At 39.9% G+C, this 9,191-nt stretch overlaps 1 non-coding gene across 1 annotated transcript; it reads right to left on the bottom strand.

The window, feature by feature from the left end:
• Positions 1 to 225: 225 nt before the first annotated feature.
• LOC116028140 lies at positions 226 to 333 on the bottom strand. Its single transcript, XR_004100087.1, has one exon. It is a non-coding gene; the product is annotated as a small nucleolar RNA R71 (small nucleolar RNA).
• Between the last annotated feature and the right edge of the window lie 8,858 nt (positions 334 to 9,191).

Consider the following 9,191-nt stretch of genomic DNA (forward strand, 5'->3'; position numbering starts at 1 on the left):
AGCAAACGAAGATGCACTTACCTTTATCAGGGATTTCTACGAGATAGTCCAACACTTCCTGTTGAATGACTTGATCGAGGATGCACTAAGGATGAGGTGTTTCCCATACACCTTGAAAGATGCAGCAAAAACATGGTTCATGACTCTCACACCTGGATCCCTTCGGACATGGCCGGAGGTGTACAACAAGTTCATAGGTAAATTCTATTCCCATGCTAAAACTGCAGACTTGAGAAGAAAAATTGCAACTTTTTCGCAAATTGAAGGTGAACCGTTCCATGAGGCATGGGAAAGGTTCAAGATGCTACTCATTCAATGTCATCATCATGGCTATCCATTGGAGCTTCAAAATCAGACTTTCTATGATGGTTTAACTCAAACCAGCCAATCAATGGTTGACAATGCGGCGGGAGGAGCCATGGGAGAAAAAACTGCGGAAGAAACTTTAACATTGTATGAAATGCTAGGGGCAAACTCCCAACAAAAAAGTATAAGGGGGCGGACGCCAGGTATGTATGAAGTTAATTCAAATGCTGGGTTGGAAATTCAAGTGTCTGAGTTAGCTAAACAAGTGAAAAGCATGTATTCTATGATGAGTATGAAGCAAAACAATGCATCTATGGTGGACGAAAATGTTCATAATTTTGAACAGGCCAATGCTATGAATAGTTTCAATCAAAGGCCTAGAAATGACCCGTATTCTAATTCTTATAATCCAGGTTGGAAAAACCATCCCAATTTTTCTTGGAATAATAACCAGAATAATTTTCAACCTATTGCTCCACCTTAACCAAAAAAACCATCTTGGGAGGATTCTTTGAATACTTTTATATAGGCATGCAATAGACAAAAAGAAGCAAATGACCAGCGATTTCAGATGCAACAAGAAGCAAACGATCAACGGTTCCAACGAACAGAGGCATCACTTGCTAAAACTGAGGCCTCTCTTGCCAGAAATGAAGCTTCCATGAGAAAGTTGGAAGTCCAAGTGGGGTAAATTGCCGAAGCTCTACAAGGCCATGTGCTAGGTAAGTTGCCTAGCCAACCTGAAGAAGCTAAGGTTATGACTGTGTTAAGAAGTGGTAAAGTTATTGAAAATGTTGTTAAAGAAAATACCACGTCTAAACAAGACGAAATAGTTGAAAATTTGAATGTTAATAATGATGTTAAGAAGGATAAACCCAAATTGCATAAATCTAATGATCCTTATGTCCCCCTAAGCCATATGCTCCCCCAGTTCCATTTCCTGGTAGATTGAAAAATTCGAAGTTTGATAAATCATTTTCTGAGATTTATGATTTGTTGTCAAAAGTGATTGTGAATTTGCCTTTGTTAGACATGATTAAAAATATGCCTGCCTATGCTAAGTTTTTAAAAGAACTAAACACTAGAAAGCGTAGGTATGAACATAACGAAAAAGTTTTTATGTCTAAAACTGTGAGTGCTGTTTTACAAACTGACTTGCCCCCAAAATTAGAAGACCCTGGTAGTTTCATAATAACTATTACAGTGGGGAATTCTAAGAAAGAAAAGGCAATGCTTGATTTAGGGGCAAGCATTAACTTGATGCCTTATTCTGTCTACTTGCAGTTAGGTCTGGATAGATTAAAACCTACTACAATGTCCCTAGAGCTTGCTGATCGCTCTGTTAGATATCCTAGGGGGATTGTAGAAGATGTTTTGGTCCAAGTTGACAAATTAATAATTCCTGCCGATGAAGAAGCAGTATTGCGTAAGGGTTGATTCGTCAAAAGTTATTTATGTTAAAACGGAAAGTCTGTGACTCCCCGAGTGTCGGTCTCGAAGGAGGGACGTGGAGGTGTGTCAAACGTTCGGGAGTTTACTTGATTGGATCATGCATAGGACTCGAGTGTGGTGAAAGGTGATTTGTGAGTGAGAGTAGTTCAATTCATTGATTGGTTTGAGTGCAAGAGAGTAGTAAAGTAAAAGTGATTTTGTGAATATGTAAAAGGGGTAGGGATTGGATAGTGTTCATGAATATTGTATAGTGGAGTGTCTAAGGTCATGGATTAGGATTGCTAGGATATTGTCTATTCAAGAGTGTGTTGTCTTAGTCCTTTTACACCTTGTGTACTAAGGCTTCTTTGACTTAGGAGTGCCTTCAAGCATCCAAAGTTCTAAGAGAAATTTTATCAAACACTTAAGCTACACACTATCCTACTATTCTTAAGAAGTCCATAGGAACTTTGATTGTGTAAAGCTTCAAATCCTAACTCTAATCAAAGACATGAAAGAGTCAAGAGTTCAATCTCTCATCTAGATTGGCCAAATCCAAACAAGATCTCATCAAAACAACAATCAAAAGACAAGAATAGATAATCCATCAACACAAACTCATAGATCTAAGATATAGAGATAAGATCATCACACAAACAATATTCAATCACACAATCCAAATCCCTAGACTAAATTAGCTACTCATGATATGAAATGCAAGCAAAAGCTAATTTAATCCAAGAACAAGATAGCTAAAATTATAGAAATGAAATAGAGATCACCTAGAGAGAAGAAGATCTTCAATCCAAGCTTGTTGTCTTCTACAATGGAGATTGTTCTAATCTAAAAGCTAAGAAAAATGGAGAAAGTTCTCCAAAGGAAAAACTAAGAAAAAGGAAAACTAAATTTCTGGAATCCCCTTGTGAAAATTCATCAAAGGGGTTTAAATAGTCTCCGAAATGACAACCCTAGCTGAAATTCGCGCATTACCGTCTCCACGCCTCTCACACGCGTGCGAGCGTGTGTGGGAAGCTTCTGGAAAGTTTTCACACTTGCTCACACGCGTGTGGCCTTCCAGTTGGGTCCTCCGGGGCTCCGCTTTTGCCTGGTTTGCTCTTTAAGCTCAACTTTTGGTCCTATTTGCTCCCGGGGCTCCCGTTTTACTTCTTTTAAGCTAAAAGTAGCTTTTGTGCATCAGTTAGTGATTTTCAAGCATTTACGCACATAATTTACCAAATAAGGATGCTATAGACGCGATAAAACACCCTAAAATGTGCCTGAAATAAGGGTATCTCGGAGTCTTATCAAATTTTCCACACTTTGTTTCTTGCTTGTCCTCAAGCAAGACATTTTACTCTCTAAGCATATAAGTCTCCGAGATACTCTCTCATGCAAAACAAAGCTTTTGGGCAAATCAAAATGATGGGTGTCTAAGACTGTTGAAACGGGGGAAATCATTTGTGTTATCTATAAAGGATTTTGGTCAGATGTCAACAACTCAAGAAATATTTTCGGGAAATAAAAACCTTTCGTAGATAAACAAATAAAACAAGGGATCACACTTCTCGCACCATACGCAAGCATGCATTTCCAAAGTTTTGGTTCACCTTCTATTTAAATAAGGCCTCTAGCCGATCTCACTAGTGGGAACGATGTGCACTAGCTAATCAACTTTCCATCCTTATGCGCCAAAGCCCAACGTAAATGTAAATGAGGGTAGGGGCATGGACCACTCACCGCATTTGGCTTAGCGCGGTCCCTCTTTCTTCTCACTTCCTAGGATAACGTCATCGAGCCACCCGACTTCACATGGAGATCCATGCTTTTTCGAAGGTCAGTGCAATGGGTACTCGAATCCTAGCAAAGCGGCTCACCTCAGCTCTATTTTCTCAATTCTTGGGATCTTTTTATGTGAACAACCGACTCCAGATAAAGCTTTTTGCTTACTGAAGACTATGGTTTGGACACAACCCAACGAATTAGCTTGCCTCAATTTTAAACTCTTTGGTGATTGGCCTTTTGCCTTTTCGACTTCTCCTCGTGTCAACCCCTCATGCCTTTTTCTATTTAATGTTCAAGGGTTTTGTTTTCTCATAAAGCTCACCATTAGGCTCACCTTTTGCCCCATGCCCTACCAAGGTTAGTTCAATTTCGGGCCTCGCTAGTTTTATCTTTCTAAAATTAAAGAGTGCACACTCCCACTTCGAGAGATCCTTGACTAAGGTCCTACATAAATAAGAGGTGAACATCATGTAAGCAGGCAAGGATATAAACTTATTTGGCTCTAAACACTCTCATGGGTGCGAAAAGTAACTTCCTCAAAGATATTTCGAGAGTAAAAATTTTTGGGCATCCAGTCAAAATTCTCCCTAGATAACACAAATAATAACTCTCTTTTCAAAACTGCAAATGCACCTGCTTATCATTCCCAAGAGCTTCAACTTCTTATACTAAGCATGTAGATATGTAAAGCACGAAGTGCGTCCTTTCCACACTTTAAAGTAAACATCGTCCTCGATGTTTCCATACGTACAGGATAAAGGAACGAAACAGGGATTCTAAGGATAAACAAATAAGGATCCCTTTCCACACTTTGGGAATTGTTCTGGGATATAGGGAATGCATCAAACGATCCTATTAATCATGGTAAGCTCTAATATACTCATACACAAAGCTATAAAGAAAATATTTCCACACTTTAAAGATCAAAACGGGGCTTAAAATTAGAAAAGGGATAAGAGGATAAACCAAGTATGCATCCCTCTTTCCACACTTTAGCTTCCAGCATAAGCCTGCTCCCGTATAGATGCTCTATAAGAAATGGAGACATAACATACAAAAAGGGTTTTCGGAGTACTATTCAATTATTATAAGCTGATAGAAATATAAAAGCAATAAAAATAACAAAAACTTAGATAATAAAGCATAAAAATAAGTAGAATTATTCGAATAGAAATGCAGAAAAGTAAAGCAGTTGGAAATTAAATAACATAAAGAGATAAAGATAAATAAAGCAAAGTAAAGAAATAAAAGAAATAAAAGTTCGAACCCCGCGCATAGGGATCCTAATGTTTAGATGGGGCTAGCAACCATAGTAACCAAAGTCACGGAACTCAGAATCAAGTGTCAATAGGTCAGGACCGAGAGAAATTGAAGGAAGGCATCACTCATCACCGAAGGGATGGATTTGCCTGTCGAATCTAGCTTCAAGAGCGGCAATTCTTCTATCATTATCCTCCACCGCCTGTCTCATGCGGTTGAGGTCCTCGGTGTGAACATCCTGTCTCGCGGAGATGGATGTGAAGTGGCCTTGTTGCCAAGTATGCTCTTCACGCCAATAGTTCATTTGTTCCTCATGGAGCTGTCTATGAAAATTCTGCGTCGTGGCCCAATCCATTGGAATAGGGCTTTGCTCCTGTGTAGCATCCTCCTCCTCATTCTCTTCCTCGTCCTCATCATCATCATCAGAAGCCTCTAGATCAGGTGCATCATCACCTCCAAGCCTTAGTTCTGCAGCAAAGAACTCACCCACGAAAAAAGAAACTGTACAACCATCGGATCTCTCCCCCATCAACCGGTTCAGTAGGCCCAACCCAATGCACAGTTTAGTAACGAAAGGTCCAATAAACACAGTCTGAACCTTAGGCTTTTGCTGGGTCTGGAGCCACTTTTTAGCTTGAACGCCCATGTTGATGCGAACATCATTCTCCATGCACCACATGTAGAATAGATCTTGCTTGTATACCTTGTTGCGATTTGTGGTTCTGCCTGAGAGATTTATAGCAAAGGCTAATCTGATAGCCTTCAAAGCATTCCGGGTGATGAGTTTACTTTCAAGTTTGAAGAGTTGTATGGGGCATTGTTTGTGATTCTTCTCCAATACTGTCTAGCAACTTCGTCAGTATCAAAATCTTCCTTGAAATCTCTGAAATATGGCATGGACACGCTTGCTGCATCATGAAAACCGAGAGTAACACCTAAAGTGTTGACAGACATACAGTAATGGTTGCCGAAAAGAGTGAATGAAATAGACTCTCTCGCATCGTTGACTTCCCTTCTAATTTCCAAGGTCGCCAAGAATTCATAGGTGACAGGCGCATAGGTGGGTCCTCTCCACTGAAACAGATAGCGGAGCTGTGGGTGCCTAAGAAGCCTGTTGGTCCCAAGGGGATGGGGTACAAGTCTAGAGGGGGGGGGGTGAATAGACTTGTATAAGATTTTGCAAATCTTTTCAACCTCTCGTGTGTATTGAACTTAGGATGTTTAGGTTCGATACCTCACGAGGTGAAGACAAAGTTTTATGCGCAGCGGAAATGTTATCCTCTTTTAGTTAGCACGAGTTTGAGTTAGTTCGAGAAGTGCGTTTATATGCAGTGCAATCGAGAGGTTAGCGAGAGATAAAAACAGTAAGTAAATGCAAGAGAGATTTTTAAGTGGTTCGGCCAACCCGCCTACGTCCACTCTTCTTCCAGAAACTCCCTGGAAGGATTGCACTAAAAACTTCCCTTATTTAGTACAATATCGAGCGCTTGAGCTTTGATCACGAAGCCCGCCTCAAGCCTCAGGTTTTTCGCCCCGCTTCTTGTTACTCCACCTCTCGAGCACTTGACCTTTGATCACCAAGCCCGCGTCAAGCCTCAGGATCTTCACAAGACAGCTCCCAGGTTACTCCGCCTCTCCAAGGTCTTTCTCCCCGCTTCCAGCTACTCCACCTCTCGAGCACTTGACCTTTGATCACCAAGCCCGCGTCAAGCCTCAGGTTTCTTTCACTCGGACAGCTGCCAGGTTACTCCACCTCTCTTGCTTAATCCAAAGCAAGGTGTTTTTGGTTGTCACAGTTGAATGTAACAGGCTCCAATCTGACCACAAGCTATCGTTGAATCAACTTCGATGTAGAGCAGCTTCGGTCACCTTCTGGATGTATAACAGTTTAAGCTTTGTAACTCTCTTGAAACACTAAGATGTGTTTTCTCGCTGTTTTGAATATCAGGATGATATTCCAAGTTGAGCACTTGCACTTGAACGTTTTAGACAGACACTTCTTAAGAATTTCGAACCCCTTCACTTCACTTCCCCTTCTTTTTTTTTCTTTCTTCTTCTTCTCTGCTTAACTTCTTTTGTGTCTTTACGTCCTTATATATGAGAGTAGAGGAATAATTCCGTTGGAGGGAAAATTATTCCGTTTGAAATTTGTCTCCCATGCTGATCATGGGTCTTGCATATTTTCAGCATATTTCATGGAGTGGTGATCTTGTAACTTGAACCTCTTTGTCTTGTAGTGAATGTTCCATAGTTCACTTTTCTTGAGTCCATGCTCCACTTTCGTCTTTTGGTAAAAGTTACTCTTTTTATATTCCCATTATTCCTTGTTTGTAGGGAATCAGACCACTTCAGCATTGGTGCACCTTTTGACCGTTTGTGGTGGAAATCTGACGTGTCATCCATTTCCGCCCATTTTGAAATCTTCACGTTCGGCACCTCTTCATTATTCCATCTCCATGATATTCTTCTTCTCCAAACTTTAAGTATGACCGTCATTCAGCTTTGTTGGAGAATTGTTAGTGTATCGAGACCAAGGTTGATATCTTGATCGCTTGATGTCTCGAACTCAAATATCGAGAGGTCTATCTCTCGAACTCTGTTTATGTCTCGAACTGGATAACTGTATCGAGAGGTCCTACCTCTCGAACTCTGCTTATGTCTCGAGACTTAGTTGATGTCTCGCAGACCCTTATTCCTCCAGTGTTGTCCCATGCTTTCTTCTGATCTGTCTATATGATTACAACACACGAGACTTCTAAGATGTTCAAACAAATTTCCCTCAAGCTTAAATATTTTCCGAGTTGAGCTCAAAGTTACCCGGTTGTATTTTCGCTCTTGGTTTACTTGTCGAACTTACAGCGTTTTTGCCTATGCATCGAGACTTGGGGATTTCTACTTAACAGTTGATATCATCAAAACCTATTACATGATGTTCCTAACAAAGCCTATTCACTTCGTCCAAACAACCAAATTCTCTTAAAACATTATCCTCAAAGTGATGGCCAACAGAAAGCTGCTTCCCTTTATAGTTATCCACTGTTGCAAGTTGGATGGGTGTCAAGTGTCGCAATGACCTTGACCCCGGCTCTTGTATAGCCTGTTGAGCTGTAGCTTGTTTCCGTGTCCTTGATCGACTCGATTCTCCTATATCATGTTTTGATTTCTTTGCAATTTCTTTCGAGCGTCCCATCCTACAAATTATAGAAATTATCATTCATGGTAATTGGCTTTGAATAAGTCACCATTATATTTGTGTAAAATTCCTTGTTAAGATAATGAAATTCAAACATATAGGGCTAAGGATTTTCAAAAATTTCACCATAGTTTCCCCTATATTTTGGACAATTCTAGCATAAGAATATCAACAATATCATTCCATTATCACACACATGCATAAAATCATCATAAGATATATCAATTTGATAGTCAAATAAGAAGTCAACTACAAAAGTCAAGAATTTCAAAAAGTCAACTTCATCTTCTTCCCCAAATTCAAAATTAGGGTTTGAAATTGAAAATTCAATTTGGGCAATGTAGCATGTGAAAAGTCAAATTGATGGCATATAATAGTTCTACAACAAGTTTATTCATCAATTCAAGCATCAATTTCATAATTTCAACAAGAAATCTAACAAACTCATTTGTTCATCAATGGTGTTCACACTTGAAGTTCAAAAATATATAACAATCCATCAATGTAACCATCAATAATGAAAGAAAACATCAAAGGATAGTTCTATGAAGCATTATAACCAATTTAATCATTCAAAATCATGCAAGGCAATGTAGAATAAATTTCTCATTCAAGCTCTTCCAAACTCATGAATATTCAAGGATAAAGAGTTAAAAAGATGAAAAATTACCTTGATGTTGATGTTTTGATCTTCTTTGAAGGTAAAAAGTAAGAGATATGTTCAAACCTTGAGTTTGGTTCTTCCTTGCGTGGAGAAGAGAAGAGAAGAGAAAAATGGTGTTTTGGGCCTAAATGGCGTGGAGTGGCCGAACAAGGGTTTTAAACCCGTAGGGGGCTTCCACGCCGGTCACACTCGTGTGACCGTGCGTGGGAGCTCTCTGTCTCGCTCCCACGCATGGCAACACGCGCGTGAGCGTGCGTGGGAGGCTACTGCCTCGCTCCCACGCACGGCTACACACGTGTGAGTCTCGTGTAGGTCCACTGCATTGTATTCTTCCGATTTTTGGCTTTGCCTTCCATACCTATGTCCAAACTTAGCCTTTCCAAAGCAATTTTCAGTCTCGACTCCTACAAGTTAGTCCTCAAAACATGGTACTATTTGATTGTAGCAATTTATTAGAATAAAAACATTAAAAACTAAAGCATAGAAATAATGTAAAGCATATTATTAAAACCTTGGGTTGCCTCCCAAGTAGCGCCACGGTTTACGTCATTAGCT

This window comes from Ipomoea triloba, chromosome 8 (genome assembly GCF_003576645.1).
Source record: "Ipomoea triloba cultivar NCNSP0323 chromosome 8, ASM357664v1".
Taxonomy (NCBI): domain Eukaryota; kingdom Viridiplantae; phylum Streptophyta; class Magnoliopsida; order Solanales; family Convolvulaceae; genus Ipomoea; species Ipomoea triloba.